Raw genomic sequence first — 11329 nt, 5'->3', positions numbered from 1 at the left:
CCCTAACCCTCTAGGGTTAGCCCTAACCATACCCGTTAGCTCGATTTTCGACTTTAACCCTAGCCAGGACCAGTTTAGGTCAAAATGACCCCAAACGAGCCAAACTAGGGTGACAAATCGTCTTTTTAAACCTCCAACCTCCAAATGCACAATCCTAGGGACACCCAAGGCAATTTCTACCTCTTTCCACACCTCGTTCTTACGAAATAATTTCATCTTTGGAGATGTACCCTAAAGTGACACAAAAGAGTACCAAACACATTCAACCACAACAGAACACAAACCACCCCCACAACAAAACAAACGGCGCACAAAGACCATAGCAATCACAGTAAACAATAACAAATCCCAAAATAATTGAATGAGATTGACAAAAATAAATTGCACTATCTAACAATAGTTGCAGCACAAAGAAAACGCTCAAAAAACGCCACAAAACGCAGGCGCACGCTCGACAACGGGAAACTGCAGACATCAAAGGCACAACCAATCCTCTGCAACGTCCCGACCTTGCTGCGCGACCTCCAAAAATCCATGGAAACATACAAAAAAGGCAAAATCGAGATAACCCTAGCTAACCCCCTAACCCTCTAGGGTTAGCCCTAACCATACCCGTTAGCTCGATTTTCGACTTTAACCCTAGCTAAGACCAGTTTAGGTCAAAAGGACCCCAAATGAGCCAAACTAGGGTTTAAAAACGTCTTTTGAAACCTCCACCCTCCAAATGCACAATACTAGGGACACCCAAGGCCCTTTCTACCTCTTTCAACACCTCGTTCTTACGAAAACAATTCACCTTTAGAGATGTACCCTAAAGTGACACAAAAGAGTACCAAACACATTCAACCACAACAGAACACAAACCACCCCCACAACAAAACAAACGGCGCACAAAGACCATAGCAATCACAGTAAACAATAACAAATCCCAAAATAATTGAATGAGATTGACAAAAATAAATTGCACTATCTAACAATAGTTGCAGCGCAAACAAAACGCTCAAAAAACGCCACAAAACGCAGGCGCACGCTCGACAACGGGAAACTGCAGACATGAAAGGCACAACCAATCCTCTGCAACGTCCCGACCTTGCTGCGCGACCTCCAAAAATCCATGGAAACATACAAAAAAGGCAAAATCGAGATAACCCTAGCTAACCCCCTAACCCTCTAGGGTTAGCCCTAACCATACCCGTTAGCTCGATTTTCGACTTTAACCCTAGCTAAGACCAGTTTAGGTCAAAATGACCCCAAACGAGCCAAACTAGGGTGACAAATCGTCTTTTTAAACCTCCAACCTCCAAACGCACAATCCTAGGGACACCCAAGGCAATTTCTACCTCTTTCCACACCTCGTTCTTACGAAATAATTTCATCTTTGGAGACGTACCCTAAAGTGACACAAAAGAGTACCAAACACATTCAACCACAACAGAACACAAACCACTCCCACAACAAAACAAACGGCGCTGAAAGACCATAGCAATCACAGTAAACAATAACAAATCCCAAAATAATTGAATGAGATTCACAAAAATAAATTGCACTCTCTAACAATAGTTGCAGCGCAAACAAAACGCTCAAAAAACGCCACAAAACGCAGGCGCACGCTCGATAACGGAAACTGCAGACATGGTAGGCACAACCAATCCTCTGCAACGTCCCGACCTTGCTGCGCGACCTCCAAAAATCCATGGAAACATACAAAAAAGGCAAAATCGAGATAACCCTAGCTAACCCCCTAACCCTCTAGAGTTAGCCCTAACCATACCCGTTAGCTCGATTTTCGACTTTAACCCTAGCTAAGACCAGTTTAGGTCAAAATGACCCCAAATGAGCCAAACTAGGGTTTAAAAACGTCTTTTTAAACCTCCACCCTCCAAATGCACAATGCTAGGGACACCCAAGGCCATTTCTACCTATTTCAACACCTCGTTCTTACGAAAACAATTCACCTTTAGAGATGTACCCTAAAGTGACACAAAAGAGTACCAAACACATTCAACCACAACAGAACACAAACCACCCCCACAACAAAACAAACGGCGCACAAAGACCATAGCAATCACAGTAAACAATAACAAATCCCAAAATAATTGAATGAGATTGACAAAAATAAATTGCACTATCTAACAATAGTTGCAGCGCAAACAAAACGCTCAAAAAACGCCACAAAACGCAGGCGCACGCTCGACAACGGGAAACTGCAGACATCAAAAGCACAACCAATCCTCTGCAACGTCCCGACCTTGCTGCGCGACCTCCAAAAATCCATGGAAACATACAAAAAAGGCAAAATCGAGCACAGCAAAAAAAATGCAGTTTCCGGTATCCGGATACCTGCCGGATACCACCGGACACTTACCCAAAACGCGTCCGGGTATCCGGTGGGAGAAACCTTGCCGGATACCAGATCCGTGGTATCCGGCATGGACACCTCACCTGAAAGTATGCCACCTGGAATCCGGGTATCCGGCACCGGATACCTCACCGGATACCTCATTCTGGGTGTCCAGGGATCCGGCACCGGATACCTCATTCTGAGTTTCCAAAAACATGTCACAATTTGGGGGGTGCATTTTGTTCAATTAAGTGTGAAACACCTAAAAATATATTGGAAACTAACCATGAAAATTGAACATTGCTGAAGGTATCCGGCAGGTATCCGGCAGGTATCCGGATGCAATTTTTCGAGATGTCTTTCTCCTAGTAAATAATGTTAGCCTGGGCAAAGCAGATAGCTGTAGTAATATTCTGTGTTATTTTGGTTGTAAATATCCCCTTAAAGTTGAGATCTATGGGCAGGTACTTTTGGTGAAAACATTTTTCAAATTCATATATATTTCATTTTAGATGTTCAGCGTATTAAATGAAAAGCATTCAGTCCTGGTATGATGGTATCCTTACATTTCATCTTCATATTCCCAGTTTGTTCTAGCTTCTCGTGGTTGAAGCGCTCGATTCACCACATCGGTACATTGCTTGGTGTCACCCATCATGATATTGTTGGAATTTTGCTCATAAAGTGACATGACACCATATTCACTCTGACAAAACAAATGAAAGTCATTGGCTATGTGCTCACTTGGGCCTTTGTTCCTGGTGAGATTAAAAGATTATTTTGGAACTGTATCAGTACTTGTTACATCTTGACAGACGAGTTTCATTGAAGTTTGAAACAGAATATCATTAACCCAAATGGGTGCATCCACAGAAAACACCTAATAAAGTACCGGTACATAAAAACATCAATGTAATTTTTCTACTGACATGGAACTAAAAACTTCATTCAGTGAGCTGTATTAATTGTTGGAAAACATTCAGGGCATTAGTATATTTGATATATGTTAGCACCTATGTTATGAATGATCAATATCATATTTCTTTAAAGAAGCAAAACAAAAAAATTTGTTAAGATAACAAATCATATTTATTGATTTTATGACATTTCATTGGTTCAGTAACCAAAGGTGTTTGCAAGAACATTCAAAAACAGAAACAGATGCTTCAATGCCATTTTCTAAATAAACAAATCGGTCAAATCTCAGAAGAATTTCAAGGGAGAAGAATATCTAAAGTCAATTATGTTTGTGCAGTAAACCACAAAAGTCATTCAGATTTGTATAGTCAGCGTCAGTGTACACCACATAAACATAGTCTCACTGCTGTGGTATTAATTCCTTTAGACTTGATTAATGTCGTAATAAAACAACCTACAGAATCACACTGATGTGGCATTAGTCATTCAGAATCATCACTTTCTGAGGTGAACCTGCTAGTTGTTCTGGGGAGGATTATTCATCACCCTGAGAGTCCTTTGTATGACTTGTCTGATCTGGTGTCATTGTGAAATCCAGGTGCCTGAAACAATTTATAACATCTTTAAGATCTTGTTATTAAAAATATAAGAAACACACATATATTGACAAAGGGTAAAAAGTTGGTTTCTCAATGAGTAAGGTAATGACAGTTTATCAAGCAACTGTTAACCAAACCATGTTAATCAATGTAAAAAAGCCATAGCAAACAGTAAATTTTACAGAAAATACAAAATTGTAATTGATCTTCTGAAAACAATTCCTGTAGTGCCATAAGGCAGGCTCACCTGATTTTTTCTCAAATGTTTGCATTACATCAAAACATAAGGAAGGTTAAACAAGGCAATGCAAATTGCATAAAATAGGTTCTTATACATAAAACAGAACTACCGTATTTGATGTAATAAGCGCCTCGCTCTAATAAGCGCCCACGGGAATATTTGCTAATATATTGTCTCGTTAACAATCCCAAATAGCACCCTTTCCAATTGATCAATGTATACAAGACTTATTTATTTGCATATAATACTCATTCGTGTGTGATATGCACCCTTAATTATGGGGAATTTCATTCTGGAAAAATATATTTGTCGTACATTAACATTTCAGGCTGCCAGCATAAAGCAGGAAATTTTGAGAGCGCCCTGGGCGCTTATTCTGTCGAATACGGTATTCATAATTATCAAAACTTTCAATCACACAAGTAATGTAAGTGATCTCAAAATATTATATAATGAGTGTGCAAGTTAGTATAGTTCCACACAGCTTTTAGCAATATTCCAGCAATATATCTGCGGGGACACCAGAAATGGGCTTTTCACACAGTACCCATGTGGGGAACAGAACCCAGTGCTTCGGAGAACGCATTACCCACTAGGCTACCAAATACAAATATCATCTCAAATACAAAAGTAAGTAACATTAGGATTTCATACAACAGATATTTTCTCCAAATATCAAGTCACTATACAACTGATTGAATTACTGATTAGAGAAGCAAGGACATATAAATGTAGCAGCTGAATCAGGCTTAATTTGAATCGTTCCTTGCTTCAGTTGCAATGGGAGCCACATTGAAAATAATTATCTCACTTATTATTAATGATTAATATCTACCATTAATTGGTAGGCCAAAATAGACACTGATACAAAAAATCAACTGAAAAGAACCACCTGAACAATCGACTAAAAACTATGTATATTACATTTGGGGGACCTTATTTCGGCTGCTGGCAATAGCATGGGCGGATACAGAGGGGGGGTTGCTGTGGTGCGCACCCCACTTTTTATTTCGAAAATAAATCTTTATTTCTGTATAAATTTCCACCAAAGACAATAAATAGCTGTAAAAAAGCTGTATCCGCCCATGATTAGTCATGAGTAAAATCATTATCATATTTTTATCATTTATCCTATCTTTAATTAAGATTAACAATAACGGGAAAAGCTGCCAAATATATTGGTCAAGTGTAATCATAATTTAAGTAGTTCTATTTGGTTTTGGAACTTTTCAAGGGTCATTGTAAATATATGTGTATTCCTATTTGAATACTCGTTTGATTGTTATAAAGTTACACAGTATTGCATCTATCGTCTGTTTCTAAATACAGTGGAACCCATCTTTGACTTGTGTGACATAATTGAATCATACCCCAAGTGCATTGTTATGCATCTGCACAGAGTGGTCAAAGTCCTTGTCACACACATAGTTTGCTACAAGGCAGAATCCAATAAGTACAGTTGAGACATCAGGTTGTATCCAGACAAACTGTCTGATAATCTCAAGTATGGTCTTGGTAGGATCAAGGGATGTAGCTAATCCTAAATAAACATTAAACAAATGACATAATCTCTTCTACAGAACACTTGATCAAAGCCTGCCCCACCTTTGATGTTTATCATCTTGTTACGCTCACAACAGCTCATTAGCAAGATGAACTCAATGTCAACTCATGGTGGATTAGGGATTAACAGGGCAATTAGTGTCAGGTGGGTATTATCACTTGCAATTATCTGTTAATTACTTAATTGAGTAGTGACGGCTTAGTTAGTTTCCAACCACACTGACAAGTCAGTTTACAGTTTACTAGTAACATGTTTCTGTGGACCAAGGAAATGTATCTTGCCAGATACTTAAAAAGTTCTACTCATAAGTAATAAAATAATGACAGTTTTGATATGCAATTCTCCCTACAAAGACATTTAACATTTGATATACATAAACTGTCTGTTGAAACTATGATGATGCTAATATACAAGTCGCACAAAACAACTAATTCATATACTGGTACCTAGCCAAACATACATAATTTTTATACGCGTATGCACATGCTTGTACATATATACCTCTACTGGCACAGCACACATACAAACAATCATTAGATGGATGTAATCGTTGAAAAAATATTTTACATACACAAACAAGTGAACAGATTCTGTAATAGCATGGTTAATATTGGGAGATGTTTAAGCATTTCCATTTTCACAGAATCGAAGGCATATCCTTTCAGGACTCAGATCAGCTTGTAGTGATTTAAATTCACATAAAAATGATTCATGTGAAATGACCTATCCCGCACGTATGGCACCTGTTATAAAAATACCATTCATTACTTATTTGTGTGTCCAAATTATGCTATTATTAGAAATAATAGGTATTATTATACAGCATGGATATAAGAAAGCTTTATATGGAATTGTTGAAAATTATGTACAGGAAAACATTGAAATAAATCAACCAATACGTGCATTTATCTCAGAATCTGGTAGATTTAATCAATATGGACTTCTCCTTCATTATCTAATTATAATCAGATGATTACATTATTGCTCAACTGATAGTTTGCAATAGTATAGAATTAGTATTTTATTAATAATTATTTTGTATTTGAGCATCATTTAGATAAGCCAATGAAATAAATATATGTTTAAAACACATGTAGTAGAACATATTGCAATAGTTAAGACCCGAAAAGAAGTTATGTGTAGGATCCTCAAAATGGTATCCACAAGAGCAGGTTGTAGAATCATGTTGGTGTTTGTTGTTTAACTCTGCACTCAGCCATATTCCAGCTAAATGACGGCGGTCTGTAAATAATCAAGTCTGGACCAGACTATCCAGTGATTGACATCATGAGCATCCATCCACACAATTGGGATACAATGACATGGATCAACCAAGTCAGCGAGCCTGATCAGCCGATCCATTAAGTTATCTCTTACAACTAGCATAGGTTGATCATGTTGATGGGGACTAACTTCAACCTGGAATCCCCATGTGAGTATGTATGCGGCTGTTAGCTTTGTTTGATGTTTAACGCCACACTCAGCAATATCGCAGCTATGTGGCAGGAATCAAACCTGCATGGGTCTTCAGCACGAAGAGTGAACGCTTCAACCACTAGGCTACCCCACCACCCAAAATTCCCCCATGATAAAGTTGTCATCATGGTTATTGTTCAGCTAGTTCAAGTGAAAATGTTCATACCCTTAAAATGTCTTATCTTCCACTTCACGATGATATCTGATGCAAAACTTCCCTGTCATTAAAGCTGTTCTTGATTCTTCACATCTGGAAAAATATGTTGAGGCTATTAATCATCTCACAGAGTAAAGGGAGTATATGAAATAAGACAGTGAGTCACATTAGCATACAAATTATCCAGTTAAAGTAAACATATTTCTTCATTATATACATAAGCATATACTAACATATGATAGACAGGCTACTTGTTATATAAAAATATAATTATATCCTGATACATTTACTTACATGTTGGTTATGAAAGTTAATGTGTCACATGTGACAGGCTTACATGTGGTAAATTACTTTAATACGTGATCATTGTAATATTCACATATTCCTTACCTTAATGTGTCACTTCAGCTGCCAGCATTACCTCAGCTGCAATCTCAATATTTGGCCAGTTTTGACGAAATGACCGATTGTGTTCAGTGTATAAGCTGGGCCTCGTCTCTAATATAACTTGGCGCAAGTTGACGACGCGCATAGAGAGCCGGGAACCAGCTTATGTCGTGTTAAACTAGTTCCCGGCTCCCTATGCGCGTCGTCAACTTGCGCCAAACAATATTGTGATATTAGAGACGGGGGCCCAGCTTTGTGTTAACCCGGAACAAGCCAATTTACCCATATTCCCCTGCGGTCCAGGGCGCCATTTTAGAACATGGATGTAAACAAACCTCGTGTATAGATATACACCGTGATGCTTGATTACGATAAGCTTACCTCGTGTATCGATAGATTGTTCTCATTCACCTCCACCACGGAAATGCCGGCCGAAGTTCCTCTGAGCCATCCACAACGCGGAAGTCAACAGTATTTGGAAAGGCGATTGGCAGCAAATGCGGATGCCAGGTACGTAGCAGGGCTTCGTGACCTTATGATTTCCGTGCAGAGATCTTATGGAATGGATTGATTTAGATATTTTCCTGCTCTACATACTTTACTGTAAACGCCAAGGGTCCTTTTTTTAGTATTATGGTCAACTGTTTGTTATGACGACAAGGATTTGCATAAGGGGCGTAATGGATTTGTGGTCAAAACAAGATGATCCAAATTAGATCGGCTTTTTATAGATAATGAAGAAATGTACAAAGATCTAGGAACGATTATTAACTCTAAACTTTTGTGGGATGCTAATACAGACTATAATTTACAATAATGGCCACCAAAGACTTTACTTTTTTTACGCTTAACATATTTTTATAATTACACTGTTATGTCCTTGTTTTGTATAAGCTTCATAATTAAATAATATATTTCTGTAATGTGAATGCTACTTATTTTTGCAGAATGTCTGGATAAATGAATGAGTCAGTCATCTGCACAGCATCAATGGAAAAAGGGAAGCAATGAGGAACAAGAGAAGAGTAGCAGTGAGTGGTAAATATTTGAAATTATTCTGTTTGGTTCATCATGTTCATGTAGCTATTCTGCAAATATTTCTTCAGTTTGCTTGTTCTTTATCACCTGTTGGCATGGATGGCCTAATTATCAAAGGCACCACAACTTGCTGTGCATAGTTGCATCTCTTGGGCTTGACAGAAACCAATGGTCGTGGGTTTGAATCGAGGGTAGCATCATACACTTGCTTGTGGGTTTCATCAAAGTGGTAAACATGTAAGACCTGCATCACTTCGGGCTTTCTTCCCATTTCACTCATTTAACACCACATCCAACAATAGTTCAGCTAAATGACAAGGATTATAAATAATCAAATCTCAAATCTCAACTAGGCAAACCAGTTATGAGCTCGATCAAGACGCACCGATGATGACTGTTATGGACAACATCCCACGTTATTGGGTACGATTACGAGCGATCAATGAGCCCACTTGCTACCTCATCTATTACTTTGGCTTGTATGGCAAGCATTTTTAAGAGATGTCAGTTAATGATTGTTTCAACTCATCAGCATGGAACAATATATATCTCAAATGTTTGGTATATAACAAAACTCAAAGACGATAAATTAAGTGAATTTGCTGCCTTTTATCTGTAAGTACATGTTGCAACGATTCTTTTTTATTGCTACAATCTTTATACATAATTTTGCAGAAACTGAAGTCCAGCTTGAGATACCCGGATGACTGGTTGACAGTCTGGAAGGACCCTTCCAGATATCAGAAGTGATAGGCAGACAGTGATGAGGAGAATCCTGTTATTTCAATGGGGGCCTACCAAGAAGTTATATCCCAATTGACACTGGGACACACTCACACAGGCTGGTCTGGCTAATGTGAGAAGACCAGCCAATGCCAAGTCGGAGTGGGACCCTTCAAGGACGTTGAAGAAATTATTGTCTTTGGCCATGTGGTAATCACTTGAAAGGAATGATGTTTGCGACTACTTGTCTATAAATGTGGACCCAAACACCAAATAGAATTTTCACAATTCTACTAACACAATGCAACAGGGATAGAGCCGATCTGGCCTCCCCTCATCCTGGTTCCTGTTTTTCCATGGCAATATAGAAGGGAAAGGATATTTGAGGGCAAGTAACTCTGAACTGGTGAGCATGGTCTGCTTATGCTTTCAAGCGAACAGTTATCCCACTCTGTTATGAGTATTGAAGAATAGGAGGAAATTGCATACTGCATCAGGAACCATCATGTGAACAATGTTCAGTGTGTGATATAGGCATATAAATAAAAGAAATTGATAATTTGTTTGTTGTTTATGTTTCTTTAGCCAGGTGTGTAAATGGGGATTTTCCAATATTTTGCCTCACTTTGATAGCCATAGTTATCGGATGAAACCATGCATTGCTTGGACATCTTTGGAATAACACATTGATCTGCTATGTCAAAGGTCAATGTCATAGCCAGACAAAAAAATTGTTAATGGCCAAACTCTTCCTTAGGGCAGGGATAGAAGTTGGCAACAGGTCATACACTTACTTTTTATCCCCCCGGCATATAATACGGGGTGATGTAGCGATCAGCCAGTCTGTCTGTCCGTCCGTCCATCCGTAATCATTTCCTTTTCCAGGGGAAGGATTCCCAAACCATTCAGTGTATTTGATCGAAACTTGGCAAATCTATCAGGCACATACTGAAGTGGTGCCTTTCGATATTTTGGGATTTTTCTAAAAAGAATTATTTTTTTTTTTTTATGGAATGACGTTGGACATAGACTCAATTGGGGATGGGGTTCGTTTCCGGGGCAGAATTCAAAAACCATTCAGTGTATTTGATCGAAACTTGGCAAAGCTATCAGGCACATACTGAAGTGATGCCTTTTGATATTTTGGGATTTTTCTAATTTTTATTTTTTTAAATTTTTATGGAATGAAGTTGGACATAGATTCAATTGGGGATGAGGTTCGTTTCTGGGGCAGAATTCGAAAACCATTCAATGTATTTGATCGAAACTTGGCATTCATATGGATGCGACCATGGTGGATCTTTTGTGGATAAACAATGTATGCTTCTTAAAGAACTTTAAACTGTTGACTCATTACATACAGAATTGCACATTTACTAGTGGTTACTTTACAGACAGCTGCCGGGGGGTTATGTCATCTTTCTGATGACTCTTGTTCTCTAATGTGCCTTTTCCTGCAGAAGTCTAAATAACTCTTATACATATAGTTGTATATCATTGTCATATGTTTGTCAATGTTATACTGAATGAAGCAATTTACAATTGTTTTTGAAATAGTCGCAACTGATATTGAAGGTCAAATTAGCTTTCAATGTCTTTCAGTAAAAATGTTCACAGTAACTGAGGAACAGCTCTCTGTAGTGTGATGAAATCTGGTACATGTCACCCTCAGAGTGAGGCATATTGTGTTTCAAAACTTAAATGAAGCTGGTATGCTCGTAACAAGTACTTGTACCTTTACAAATAATCATATTATCATCTCACTAGGACCAAAGGCCAAAGTGAGCACACAGTCGATGAGTTTATACTTTCACTCAGAACAATCTGGAAGTCTGAACATGAAATTTAAGGGTATCATCATACATGTATTAAAACTGATGTTTGT

At 38.3% G+C, this 11329-nt stretch overlaps 2 long non-coding RNA genes across 2 annotated transcripts; one reads left to right on the top strand and one right to left on the bottom strand.

Annotated features, from left to right (window-relative positions):
- Window positions 1-3223: 3223 nt before the first annotated feature.
- LOC139448354 (uncharacterized) lies at window positions 3224-7808 on the bottom strand. Its single transcript, XR_011652072.1, has 3 exons — window positions 7687-7808; window positions 7306-7389; window positions 3224-3861 (listed from the first exon to the last, which is right to left on the bottom strand). It is a non-coding gene; the product is annotated as an uncharacterized lncRNA (long non-coding RNA).
- Window positions 7809-7964: 156 nt separating this feature from the next.
- On the top strand, window positions 7965-10368 carry LOC139448355 (uncharacterized). Its single transcript, XR_011652073.1, has 3 exons — window positions 7965-8193; window positions 8631-8721; window positions 9397-10368. It is a non-coding gene; the product is annotated as an uncharacterized lncRNA (long non-coding RNA).
- The last annotated feature ends 961 nt before the right edge of the window (window positions 10369-11329 follow it).

The sequence above is a fragment of the Haliotis cracherodii genome, unplaced genomic scaffold, assembly GCF_022045235.1.
Source record: "Haliotis cracherodii isolate W230 unplaced genomic scaffold, xgHalCrac1.p SCAF_7, whole genome shotgun sequence".
Lineage (NCBI taxonomy): Eukaryota > Metazoa > Mollusca > Gastropoda > Lepetellida > Haliotidae > Haliotis > Haliotis cracherodii.
Note: the sequence above shows the minus strand (reverse complement) of the source record. Positions and strands in the feature narration are given on the sequence as shown.